The sequence below is a fragment of the Ceratotherium simum genome, chromosome 20 (genome assembly GCF_057802395.1).
Source record: "Ceratotherium simum simum isolate JZ-2026a chromosome 20, ASM5780239v1, whole genome shotgun sequence".
NCBI lineage: Eukaryota > Metazoa > Chordata > Mammalia > Perissodactyla > Rhinocerotidae > Ceratotherium > Ceratotherium simum.
Genome location: NC_141919.1, coordinates 1992488 through 2007294, shown reverse-complemented (window position 1 = coordinate 2007294; position 14807 = coordinate 1992488).

Here is a 14807-nt window from a genome sequence, read left to right as displayed (position 1 = left end):
CCCCTTTATAGCACTGAACAGGGGGATTACAGAGATACCCAGATTTTGTGGTCTTGCATCCATTAGTTAAGACTGAATGTGTTAATAATACATCATATTTCAGGTTTACAATTGGGAGCAAAGACGAGCTTGGTTTGAGTGTAAATAGTTGGAATTGGGCAGGGGTGGTATAGCGAATCAGGGAGAGGAGAACTTTGGAGTTGGAACCTAAAAGGTCCTGAAGGACAGAAGCTTGCTGGAAATGCTCTCTCCCAAGAGCACCCTGTCCTTCTTTTCCTTCCTCTGAAATCAGTCTTTGAAAATTATCTCGGTGCTGTGCCCTCTTCCCTCTGCTCTTAGATGCTGGAAATGTTAAGACATCAAGTCCAAGATATGTGTTCTCCAGAGCCAGAGCCCCTTTTGTTGTTACCTTTTGGCATTTCTCTGAGACTCCCCAGCAGGGCAGGCTCCTTTTCATTAAACAGCTGCCTCCGCCCTTCTAAAGTTGCTTGTGCCTCATCTCCCCACAAAACCAGCTCCAGTGCTGCCCAGTCTGATAACCCAATTGGCATGGAAGTGTCAGTGACTGACAAGGCTTCTAGGCAACAGAGCTCAGCTGTAACCTGCCCAGTCTGATAAGCCAATTGGCATCAAGGTGTTAACGGCTGATGAGGCTGCTAGACAATACTTTTGCAAGTTAGCTTGGACTTTTAGAGCCATACCCAGAGGAATAGTTCCAAAGTTGGAGATTTCAGGGCATTAAGGCAGGACCAGATGGAGACATTTGGGGCATCAGAGGAGGGGACAGTAGAGGGACCTTTTGAAACAGGTCTGAAAACAGACCACATGGGCATGATCAAATCTATCAATGGGCAAGGGCATCCCTGGCTCTGTTTGTCTTTCTGAATATCTGTTGCTACTTGAGAGACAGTTACCCTTGTTACACACACACACACACACACACACACAGAGGCACATGCAGGCTCACACACACGTTCTTCATTCTATACTCCCTTCTTCCCTGGCTCCCACTAAAAGCGGGTGCCTGTGCATTTTCATTCATCCCCTCCCCAACAGCAACCTCCAGCAACTGGAATGCTTCAAATGAATGATTGAGGGTTCAGAAGAAACATTTGTCCACGTTTAAGAAGCTTTCCACCTCGGGGTGAATGCCACTCTTGCACAGTCAGTCACCTTAGGCGTGGCCATTCTTTGATGCTGGATCAGACAGATCAAACTTTCATAAAAAGTGATTTTGCTCAATGTAGGGATTGCAAATCTAATATGACTACCCACCCGCGCCCCCTCCCTCCTTCCTGTCAGGAAGATACCCAAAAGCCAAACCAACTTGTAGAATTAGGACTTTGAGGACTGGAGGGGTAAGAAATACTTAAAGGTGGTTGGTTGGAATTATGAGACTAGATGAACAATTGAATTACAATGGTAAGATACACTAAAACAATAAAAGGAGAACTGTTTAAACAACAAGAAGTAAAACAGGATTGCAAAACAGTAAAACCTGAACAAACGGCTTGGAAACAAAAGGGGTGGAGTGAGACATGGAATGTCATAAACCAAAGGCTTGAAGGGACCCCATTCCCGAGTCGGGAAGCACTCAGAGGCATTGTAGTGTTCTAGAGGGAATGACAGTCTCAGGACAGGAAGAAACAGGGAGAGAGACCTGTGGATCGCCCACCTTAAAAAATGGAACTGACCCAAGTTGCTTGCTCTTGTGACTGATGTCCACACAGGACTCCCTTTGACAAGCTCCCCTGTGTGGAAGACCTGCAGGGGCAGCCTTGCCAATGAAGAGTGACATAAGAAATGAAATGCCAAGGGACATGGCTAAACTGTGGGAGGCAGGTATGACGAGGCTGACTGGTGGTGATAGTGGTGAGTCAGGGCCAGGAGAAACAGCTTATTGCCATCAAGCAGGTCAGAAAAATTATCTCAAAGTTCTAATTGTACCTAAAAGGACTGAAAAAGATATTAAATACAGTAAATACAAAAGACAGACCTGTCTGACAACAAGTGCTGTTTTATACAATTGGCATTGTTGCTACTCAGAATTCATCATTTGTCTTGATTAAGATGGGTGGGAAAAGACACAGAACCAAACTTCATTTACTTAAGGTAAGTGACTAAACATCAGGAGGAGTGAGCCAAATTTCGTTCCCACTCTGTGAGCGAGAGAGGTTGTGTGAGGCAAAGGCTCCGTGTGGGTGAGATTTTAGAGGGAGGGTTTGAGACATGTGTGTGAAGCCTCCTCGAGCCCTGTTATTGTGCTGTGTTCTGCAGGCTGCTCTGTAGACCTGTTGGTGGCTGTGAAGATCCACAAATATACAGACAGTGCCACTCCCTGTGTCTGTGAGGCACACCCCTCTGAAGATCAAGGGCCTGGAAAGGATGTTGTTTCTGTTTCTTGGTAGCCCCATGGGGAATGCACTGGGGTGGTGGCACTTTCTCCAGCAGCTCCCAGCAGCTGTTGATGGAGGCCTGTTTTGTGGGGAGGTGGGGAGGTGGGAGCTCAGTCTGCCTGCTGACCCTGCCCTGCTGTGTGCCCCCAGGCTTGGTACCTCTTCCTCCATACCTGTGTTAGTTTCCTGGGGCTGCCATAGGAAAGGCCACGGACTGGGTGGCTTAAACAACAGAAATTTATTTTCTCAAGGTCTGGAGGCTGGAAGTTCAAGATCAAGGTGTCAGCAGGGTTGGTTTCCTCTGGGGCCTCTCCCCTTGGCTTGTAGATGGCCCTATTCCCCGTGTGTGCTCACGTGGTCCTCCCTCTGCGCATGTCTGTGTCCTCATCCCCTCTTCTTATAAGAAACCAGTCGTGTGGATTGGGGCCCACCACATGACCTCATTTAACTAATGACCTCTTTAAAGACCTTATCTCCAAATACAGTCACCTTCGGAGGTACTGGAGGTTAGGGCTTCAACATAGGAATTTTGAAAGGACACAGTTCAGCCCATAACAACACTGAACCGTTGAAAGGAGCTGGCTTGGACCTGAAGGGCAAGTTCCTTTCTCTGCCTGCGATGTGGGAGGGAGAAGTCAGGATGGATGGGAGCAGGTTCTTCTCGGTGGCTAGTGCTGAGAGGACCTGCCTGCCACCTCCCGGGAACCTGTCCACACCTCAACAAAACTGACTCTGCGTGACACATCTCCTAGGAATGCTGGTGGTCTAAGAAAATGGCTTTAGGCACCCAGCAGAACTTTTTTCCCTCCACAAAGAATGAGCACTGCTAGGCTAATTATAAATCTGTCTTCTTTATTTATTGCAGCGAGTTCCTTCAGGCAGTGCTTTCCGAGACTGGCTGCTCAGAAGAATCACCTGGGGAGTTTAAAAACAAAAACGAAGAAACAAAACTAGATTCTTTGCTCCCATCCCAGAGCTATAGAATCAGAATCTCAGCGCTAGGGAAGTGGCATTTTTCAAAAGAATCCCACTAAAGAAAGTATGTTAAAATGCTAATGGTGGGATCTAGGTGCGGGTATTCATTGTAAAATCAAACATACTTTGCTGTATGTTGGAAGTTTTTCATAATAAAATGTCAATGAGAAAATAAAAGGACACCTGGGCGATTCTGATGTGCAACTAGATTTGGAGGCCTAAGGGACACACAGTTAATTTACAAAAATGTTCTTGACATTCCTATGATGGTATTTGTCACGTTGCGTTATTGCTGTTCATTCATCAAATAAAAGATCTGTGAGCTTTTACTACATGCAGAGTCCTCTGCTAGGTGCTGGGGATTGAGGAATGAAAAAGCCCTCTTCTTAAAAACACCACGAAATACCATTTCATACCCATCAGATTGGCAAAATTTACAAGTCTGACCATAACAAGTGTGAGCTTGTGACCCGGAGCAAGTGTCAAGGACTGGGAGACAATGGGAAGTTTTGGGCACTGTTGGTTGGAGTGGAGGTCAGGTTAACTGCTTTTGGAAGATAATTTGGTGTTATCTAGAAAGGTCGAATCCCACTCCTAGGTATATATCTCAGAGAAATATGAGGCCCAGGAGGTATATTCAAGAATGTTCACAGTAGCATTGTTGGTAATGGCATAAAACTGGACATGACCAAAATGTCCATCAAAGCAGAATAGATAAACAAACTGTGGAGAATTCACACAATGGGATTCTACCAAGAGGTGAAAATGAACGAGCCATAGCTACCTTGTAGCAATATGGATGAATCTTACAAACATCATCTTAGGTGAAATACCCAGGTGAGAAGCAAGTCTCATAAGAATGTACATGTAAATTCCATTTATATAAAGGTCAAAGCCAGGTAGTACTTATCAAGAAAAGCAAGAGAATGAGTAACTCATTCAGGGAAGCAGTTACCTCTAGGGGTACAGGAGGCGAAGGGATTGGCAAGCTTCAAAAATAATTCATTTTATTATTGTTATTTAAAATGTACATACAGGTGATAAATACCTGTATTTTTGAATCTATGATCTATTTCATAATAAAAACATTTTTTAAAAAGATGTCATCTAGTTCTAGACAAACTTGTAGCCTAGTGGGGTGTGAAGGAGAACAAATAACCGTGGACTACTGTGACGGGTGCCCGAGCCCCGTCTCCTGAGAGGGCCGGGAGTGGGGAGGAGGTGTTGAGGAAAGGGAGAGTGGCCGCTGACAGGTCAGAGGGAGAGGGCAAAGGCATTCCTGGGAAGGGGAGGGGAGGGCCAGAGACGCCCAAGAGCAAATCCTGTCTTTCCAACCCAGGTCTCTGCTAATGGACCCCAGCCTGTCCAAGCTCTGAGCCACTGCCTTCACGCCTTCTCTGTATCAACGCAACACCCTAGGGACAGACTAGAACCCATGGAATCCTTCCCAAGGGAATGAGGCTACACAAGCTTAAAGCCAGGAAATGTGTGAATGCAACATTACTTTATAGGCCCAAACCTTGTTTTAGAAAGTCTGCATTAGATAGTCAACCCTTGCATGGGGTCATCGTATAGTGACATTTCCGTGGTTTTTTGCATATAAGGCAATATTATTTATTTACTACAAACACTATTAGGAGTTATACATGTGAGTAATAGCAAAAATCCATAAAATAGTGATGTTGATAGGATGGTTTATTATGAAGTCACTCAGCTATGAGTATCATGAGAGCCAGACTGCTTATAAAATATTCAGTTACAAACGAGCATTGGCCTGGAGAAGTGCAGGAGAAGGCAGCTTACAAATTGCAGCTCATTATTTGCTTATACAGGTGAACACTTCTCTTCAACCTTCATGATTTGGAACAAGCTACCAGCCCACCCTCCACTGAGAGGCGCACTCACTTCCATGCCACCCTGCTTCTGCAGTCATACAATTCTATTTGGCTCCACTAATCACTTCTTCTTGATACCCTCCCTTCTAGTGTTTCCAGTGCTTTCCAGCTTTTTATGTCATGGTACACACAGAAAGAATAATATTGGTACAACACAACGGGATAAACCAGAGGAGAGCTAAAGGCACCTATCTGTGGGGTAATTAGCAGAAATTTTACATATTTTTATATTATAAAGTTATGAGAAAGATAAATAAGTAAAAATTTAGGAAAAATATTAAGTATGAAATTTGTATAAAACTTCCAAATAAAATCTTTTCAAGTTTTTGATTGAGAAACAAACTTAAGCTTCCTTCCATGAATATCAATTTTTATGTCAGCTTTTATACCTAAAGTGACCGAATAGAAGTCTCCAAGACTTTAATAATGATCTCTTTAAGATGTTTAAATGATGATCTCTTAAAATTCTTTCTAGTTACTATGATTTACAACTTTACAGAAGTAGGTGATAAAAATTTAAAACCATTTTCAACCATTCAAAATTTACACCTATTGAAATGCAAATCAAAACCAAAAAATCCAAAACAATGAGAATCACCTCACATCTGTCAGGTTGTCTATTATTAAAAAGACAAGAAATAACAAATGTGAAGAAAAGAGAACACTTGTGCACTGTTGGTGGGAAGGTAAACTGGTTACAGCTACTATGGGAAACAGTATGGAGTTTCTCAAGAAATTAAAAACAGAACTACCATATGATCCAGCAATCAGACTTCTGGGTATATATCCAAAGGAATTGAAACCATTATCTGGAAGAGATATCTGCACCCTCATGTTCCTTGCAGCATTATTTATAATAGTCAAGATATGGAAACAACCTAAGTGTCTGCCAATGGATGAATGAATCAAGAAAATGTGGAATATATACACAATGGAATATTATTCAGCCTTAAAAAAAAGAAGGAAATCTTGTCATTTGTGATAACGTGGATGAAACCGGAAAGCATTATGCTAAGTGAAATAAGCCAGAAAGAGAAAGACAAATACTGCATAGTATCACTTATATGTGGAATTAAAAAAAAAAGTCAAATTCATAGAAACAGAGAGTAGAAAAGTGGTTGCCAGGGGCTGAAGGGTGGGGAAATAGCAGAGGTTGGTAAAAGGGTATAAATTCTCAGTTATAAGATGAATAAGGTCTGAGGATCTAATGTATAACATGGTGACTATAGTTGATAACACTATGCTATATAATTGAAATTTGCTAAGAGAGTTGAACTTAAATGTTCTCACCAAAAAAAAAGGTAAATACATGAGGTGATGGATGTGACAATTAACTCAATAGGGGAAACTTTTCACAATGTGTATGTATATCAAATCATCCTGTTGTACACTTTAAATATCTTACAATTTTATTTGTCAATAATACCGCAATAAAGTTGAAAAAATCAAAATTTACACCTGTTGAAATTATATTCAAAGAATCTAACAAATTGTTTGTTGGGCAAATTTCCCTTTCTTGCTTTGACAAATATCGCATTGAAATGTCTTATGATAATATAAATGGATTTCTAGCTTTCCATGTGTTTTTGTTTCCTAGGGCTGTCATAACAAGGTACCACACAGAGGGTAGCTTAAAATAACTGAAATTTATTCTCTCACAGTTCTGAAGGCTAGAAATCTGAAATCAAGGTGTCAGCAGTGTTGGTTCCTTCTGAGACCTCTGAGGGAGAATCTGTTCCAGGCCTCTCTCCAAGCTTCTGGTGACAGCCAGCAATCCTTGGCGTTCCTAGGCTTGTGGATGCATCACTCCAATCTCTGCCTCCATCTGCACATGGCATCCTCCCTGTGTTTCTGGCTCTGTGTCTGTCTTCTTATCAGGACACCAGTCATAGTGGATTAAGTGACCACCCTACTCCAGTATGACCTCGTCTTAACTCATTACATCTGCAATGACCCTATTTCCAAATAAGGTCACACTCTGGGGTACTGGGGCTTAGGACTTCAACATATCTTTTTGGGGGACACAATGCAACCCCTAACACCATGGGGCTTTTTTCAGAGCAAGCATTTCACAATACCCGTGAAGCTCTAATCTGCACCCATGGTTAGAGCCATCATCCTGAGCCACCTCGGACACCATCAAAATAGTGCGCCAGTTGTGAAAAAGAGAGACCCATTCAATCAATGCAAAGACAGAGATTTGGGATGCCTGAGACATGACCTCCCCCAGCCGACTCTACTCATGGAGCCTTATTCACAGTAAGCACTGCAGCCAGCCACTGCTGGAGGGCACCTCCCAGGCTACCCTGCACTGTCACAATGGAGCAGCAAGCGCTGGAGGCAGACAGGGACCTCAGTGGTCTGACCTCACTCCACTCCGGGAGTTCCAACCAAGGCTGCTGCGGGACTAGAGAGACTGCCCTGGGGCTCCAGATTCCTTGGCTAGCGGAGCTGCCCTGAGGACTGGCAGCCTGTTACCACGAGGCAGTCCTGACACTCCTCGGTGTGCTCATGCATGGACTGCAGCACCTGTGGTCCAGTTCTGTTCTCCTGCCTCCGCCTCTGTCCTGCTTCTACTCCTCTGACTGTTCCTCCCTGGCTTCCTTTGCTGGTTCCTGTTCTTCCACTGACTCCTGAAAGGTTGCTGCTCCCCTGGGCCCATTGCTGACCTCAGTTCCTCTTGCTGGCTTACTCTTTTACTCTGTAGGTTGGACAATGACCAAATCTTCTTCCCAGCCATCCACCCTGAGCTTCAGACTCTACATCCAACTGGCTCCTGGACATGGATGCTTCACAGATGCCTAAAATTGAACACGTTCCTTCCCACCTCCTCCAGCTGAATTCCTCGTCCCCTCCTCCTTCCCTAAACCTGCTCTTCTGACTCAATCAATGGCTCTTCCATTCAGAAGTTGGCCAGCCAGGAAGTAAGCAGCACCTTTAATGGCTCCCTTTCTGTTACCCAGAGGACTTCCTCAGGCACCATGTCTACATTCCTTGGTGTGGTTTACAAGGCCCTGGAGAATGTGTCTGTCGCCTTCCTCTCCACCTGTATCTCCACGCCCTCTGCTCTTCATTAGCCAACAGAATCATGTGCAGCTTTCTGATTTTCTCACTCCTCTGCGCCTGTGCATTTGCTCTTCCCTCGATCTACTTCCTACACCTCCTACCTTTACATGCCTCCTTTCAGAGGCAACTCAAATGTCACTTTATCAGTGTACCCAGAGATGGCACCAACTCTGCATGAGGGGGTCAGAGAAAACTTCACAAATAAAGTTTTCTGTTACGAAATTTAAATCTCTCAAGTATTATTAGTCATTTTGATGTTAAATTATTAGTCATTAGTATAATTATTAGTCATTTTGATGTTAAAGTCTAGAGAAGTGATTCTTAAAGTGGGGTCCCTAGATCGACAGCATCAGCATCACCTGAGAACTTGTTAGAAATGCAGATGCTCAGGCCCCACAGACCTACTGAATCAGAAGCTCTGGGGATGGGGCTCAGCAATCTGTGTTTTAACAAGTCCTCCAGGTGATTCTGGTGCCTGTTAAAATTTGAGAGCCATTAGTCTACACCTGGCCTAGAGGGAAAGGGAAGATGCAATTGCATGGTGAGTTTGGCACCTATAGGTAGCTAAATGGGGCTTCCCTTGGCTGAGACCTGCACCTCTCTCCTGTCTCTCTCCTAGGTACAGCCACTCATCCAACCAACTCACGTGTACTCTGAGATGGGGTCCTTACCCAGCAGAAACACTATAAAATGCTCCCTGAATGGGACAGAAATTGGTCTCAGTATCAGAAAGTTGGTGTTTATGGCCCAGATTCTTCATCTCCTTTTCTTTTTTATCTCACTGCTAGGGCTTTCCTTGTTTCAAATTATTGGCCTAATAGTTGATCAATTGCCTTTCCTGACTTCTCATTCAACGGTAAACTAGTCAGCACCATATGGCTGCTTCCCAAGGACACAAAACTCAATGTCACCAAAACTGCCTGTATTTCCCCACCTCCAAACCATTCACATGTCTCTGATCCTCCTCTGTCCTCCTGATCCTCCTGTAAAGGACCTAGAGAAAGAGTCTCTAGACAGAGCCCAGGTTCTTTGTCTTGCTTCTGTCTTGCTTCTTTTACTCATAAGGCAAGTCAAATAGTTTAGTAAAATGGAATAGAGAACACAGGAATAGACCCAGTAAATACAGGAATTTAATATCTGACAAATGAGATAATTTAATTCAATGGGAAAGATTTAGTGGGAAATTCAATGGTGCTGACCCAAGTGAATATCTCCTGGAAGAAAATACAGTTGGACTCCTATCTCAAACATTTGCAAAAATAAATTCTAGATAGAGTAAGTGTTTACATGTAAGAAGTAAAACAATAAAAATCATATAGACCCAGCCCTGATGGCCTGGCGGTCAAAGTTTGGTGTGCTGCGCTTCGGCAGCCTGGGTTCGATTCCTGGGTGTGGAACCCCACCACTCGTCTGTTGGCAGCCATGCTGTGGCGGCAGCACGCACAGAAGAACCAGAAGAACTAACAGCTATATGCAACTAGGTGCTGGGGCTTTAGGGGGGAAAAAGGAAGAAAAAAAGGAGGAGGATTGGCGCCAGATGTTAGCTTGGGGTGAATCTTCCCCTGCAAAAAGAAAAAAGAAAAAAAAATCGTATAACTTAGGAAACATAAAACATGACCTAGGGACTGGGGAAACCTTTTTAGTAGAGCTAGGAAATTTATAGTCTCAAAGAGAAAAGAAACACAGATTTTAACCAAAACAATTAAACATTTTTGAATGGTAACAAATACAGGAAATTAAGTAACTAGACAAATACAATCTTCATATAGGGGAAACAGCAGGGAGTGGTGGGCAGTGTGGCAAACTGCAGAGCCCTGTCCAGAGGGGCAGCAACCACCCAGATCCAGCAGATAGGTTGTTGTCATGCGGGGGTGTGGGCGCAGTGTGGCCAGCTCTTCTAATGGTTAAATTCCCTTAGAACTCAGAAATTTGTAAATTTCTATCTGAGTTGTCTACTGATACCCCAAATTCAAAATGTCAAAATGGAAATTATCATCTCGCCAAAATATCATTCCTCTCCTTTCTCTGTTATACACACACACACACACACACAGACACACACGCACACACACACAGAGGCATCAACATCCATCCACGCCTGGCAATTTATGTATATTTTTTGTTCTTTTCTCTTGCCCAACTCACTCCTTACCCCCTTTCAAGCAGTCACCAAGCAGTCCCCATCCCACCTCTTCTTCCACTGTCATTTCTGTCCTGTTCATTCACTTCCTCATTCCCACAGGTGCCCCTGGCCCCAGGTACTCAGGACTTCTCACATGGGCTGTTGTAACAGTCTTCAAACTGGTTTCCTGCGTCCCACCTCACCCATTCCAATCCATCACATAGGTGATGACAAAGTCTCATTCCTAAGGCACAGCTCTTTTCAACCAATGCCAGTACTTCCCCATCACTTATTAAATGAAGGGTGAAGGCCCAGCCTGGCTGCCAGCAGCTTCGCCTCCATGTCCTCAGCCTTCTCCACCTCAGCTCCTCTTCATTCACTGTGAAGTACCAAGCTGAGGTGCTCCCTGTCCCCTCAGGTGACCTACTTTCTCACTGTTGCTCATGCTGTTTCCTTCATGTGGGACATCCTATTTCTTCACTTCCAACTCCTGCCACTCAGCTCAGATGTCACTTGCCCCAAGGAGACTTCCCTGGTCCCCCATTTGAAATAAACTTTTTCAATACTTACCTTATCTAACTTTCTTTTTACACAGGCTATAGTGGCTGTTATTTTTGATATCCAGCCTCCATTCACCATTTCTTCTGCTTGCCTCACCTCGGTTTCCTTCTGGGGGACTCCTGTCCCCATCTAAGGGCTTCGGGATGAATTGACTTTATCCTACACTCTGGCACAAATCCTAAGACTGACCAGGCCAATTGGAGCATCTCATTCTCCTGGCCACGGTGAGTGGTTCAGAAAAGGGCATGTGAGCCAATCAGAGTTAATGAAACACAGTGAGACTTTCTCTGGGACCATTGAGAAAGAGATAATCTTCCTTTCCCACTGAGATTCCCAAACTGTAATAATTACTAAATCTGGAGCTTCTAGAAACACCAACTGGAGCCTGATAATAAATTAAAGCCTGTATCCTGGAAGACAGAGTAGAGAAATCGCACCCCAATACAGTTTCAGTCTCTGAATCAGGTGTTGACTTTTTATTTACATGGCCACGTACGTTCCCACTTTATCAGTTAAATATCCCGTTTAAATCACGTAAAAGTGGGCTTTCTGATACTTGCAATCTAAAAAGTGTTGAATAACGCATTAATCTTCTATTAGCCTATAAGTTCCTTGAAGATAGGGACCATCCTGTTTATTTCTAGATCACCAACTATAAAATATCTTGCTCAAAAAGTATGCTCAATGAATATTTTTGATTGAGTTAATCAACTATTGATATCTTTTTCCAGGACTTCTCTCTCTTCTCTCTGCTTTTCTTGACCCCATTTTACCTGCATTTAATCCATGTATGGCAGAGGGATACAGCAGAAACCAATAATCGCGGCCTGAGATTGCACTATAGCCCATAAGTTAAAACAAAATCTAGGACTTTCTGGGACTTTCTCAACTTCCTCCCTGTAAAGGACAAAGAAGCTGGTGTAGGCGATGCTGATAGTAATTCCTCCCCAGAAAGTTAAGCACTGGAAATGTATGTGAACTCACTTTCTGATTTCTGCATTGCTGAAAAGCATCTCCTTGTAGGAAGGAAATTGCCTACATTATCATATGATAACTCTGCAAGAGTTTTGGAAAAAATTTTTAAAACAACTAGGCTCAAAGATATTTAAACATGTTTTTTTTTTTTTTTAATTTTTTGTTTATTGCAGTAACATTGGTTTATAACATTGTAAAAATTTCAGGTGTACATCATTGTACTTCTATTTCTGCATGGACCACATCATGTTCACCACCAAAATACTAATTACAACCCATCACCACACACATGCACCGAATTATCCCTTTCACCCTCCTCCCTCCCCCCTCCCCTCTGGCAACCACCAATCCAATCTCTGTCCCTATGTATCCGTCCATTGTTGTCACTATCTACTACTTAATGAAGGAAATCATACGGTATTTGACCTTCTCCCTCTGACTTATTTCACTTTGCATTATACCCTCAATGTCCATCCATGTTGTCACAAATGGCTGGATTTCGTCGTTTCTTATGGCTGAGTAGTATTCCATTGTGTATATATACCACAGCTTCTTTATCCATTCGTCCCTTGATGGGCACTTAGGTTGCTTCCAAGTCTTGGCTATTGTGAATAAGGCTGCAATGAACACAGGGGTGCATGTACCTTTGCAAATTGGTGTTTTCAAGTTCTTTGGATAAATACCCAACAGTGGAATAGCTGGATCATATGGTAGTTCTATCGTTGATTTTTTGAGGAATCTCCATACTGTTTTCCATAGTGGCTGCACCAGTTTGCACTCCCACCAGCAGTGTATGAGAGTTCCCTTCTCTCCATAAACATGTTTTTTTAAATCTTAATTTTTAAAATTGCGATAAAATACACATAACGTAAAAGTTACCATTTTAACCATTTTTAAGTGTTCAGTTCAGTGGCATTAAGTACATTCACCTTGTTGTGCAACCATCACCACCATCCATTCACAGAACTCTTTTCACCTTGCAAAACTGAAAATCTGTACCCGTGAAACACTAGCTCCCCATTCCTCTCTCCCTCAGCCTCTAGCCACCACCATTCTGCTTTCTGTCTCTATGAATTTGACTACTCTAGTATTTCATCTATGTGGAATCATACAGTATTTGTTCTTTTGTGGCTGGCTTATTTCACTTACCATAATGTCCTCAAAGTTCATCCATGTTGTAGCATATGTCAGAATTTCCTTCCTTTTTAAGGCTAAATAGTATTCCATTGTATGGATGGACTACATTTTGTCTATCCATTCATCTGTTGATGGACACTTGGGTTGCTTCTACCTGGCTATTGCAAATAACACTTCTATGAACATGGGTGCAAATATCTCTTTGTAGGCTCAAAGATATTTTACGTGTTCATCAATGTTAGTTTTGGTCAGGCCAGTGTCTGCTGGTGCCAGCTCCTCCAAAATAAATCTAATTTTAAATGATAGAGTCTGACCCAGTCTGCATATTTGAGGGAGTTCTGTCTACACTGAACACCTAGATGACTTTTTGATTGAAGTTAGTCTTCACAACATATAGCTAATCAAACCTTTAGCATACTTCTGCCTACTCACCCAGAAACAGCTTTGGTAGAAATTTTACACCACTTTGTGAATGTTAGAGTTCCAAAAATTTCAGATTAAAAAAAATAAGTGAGATAGCATGGAATCAGGATCCATTTTAGGGAAAATTAAGACACTGATAAAACGCTATTTTTAGGGGCCTGCAGTAGGCAGAAAAGTGGTCCCCCACAGATGTCCATGTCCTAATCCTGAGAGCCTCTGAATATGTCACAATACCTGGAAAAAGAGACTCCTCCAATGCAATGAAGGACCTTGAGATGAGGGGGTTGATCCTGGATTATGTGGGTGGGTGAGTCCACACTAGAGTCCTTGAAAGTAGAAGGGGGAGAAGAGGCTGAGCGCCACGTGAGAAGGACTGCACCTGCCATTGCTGGCCTTCCTGGAGGAAGGGGCCGCAAGCCTAGGATCCGGGGCAGCCTGTAGAGGCTGGAAAAGACAAGGGTATAGATTTTCCCTGGAATCTACAGAAAGGACTGCATCTCTGCTGACACCTTGATTTTTAGCTCAGCGAGGCCCGTGTCAGATTTCTAACCTACAGAACAGTAAGCTAATACATTTGTGTCACTTTAAGCCATTAAATTTGTGGTAATTTGTTACAGCAGCAACAGGAAACTCATATGGGGACTCTCTCTTTTCTTCCTCTACTTTCCCTTTGTTCCCTGAGACCACACACAAGAGCTTAGAAAGAAAACATATTTTAAAATTGTTATTAATATTCCCTAGTCTGGCTGAACCATTTGTACCCTCTAGTAAAGGCATGACAAATAGTTGAGATTTCGAGAGCCAATTTTGATAGCCTGAGAGTGGCTGCCAGTCATCTGATGTTGAAGAGGATTCTGAGCCAGTTCAGGTCAAAGAGGAGAGTGATATGACTGACTGCTAGTGTCTGCTGGGTGGGGTGACAGCATGTGGAGCTGTGTTGGCCACTTCTGTTCTGGCCTCACTGTTCGTTCACCCTCTTTACCAATCCTTTCATTTCCTTGGTTGCTTTCCACAGAGTCCCCTCTAATGACTCATAAAAGCATAAGCAAAGCTCTACCTGGTCAGATTCAAGCCCCAGGAATCTTAGAATCTGTTGCAAGATTATCTGCCAGAGACACTTAATTATGGTTGGTAGGTCTCCTTATTGACCTCAACAGATGAAGCCTACAGTGGATGCTGTCAGTGCCCCATCATACCTCTCAGACTTATCAGTGTGCTCTTCAGGTTTCCAGGTGCTAGAATCTGCATCTCTGTGTG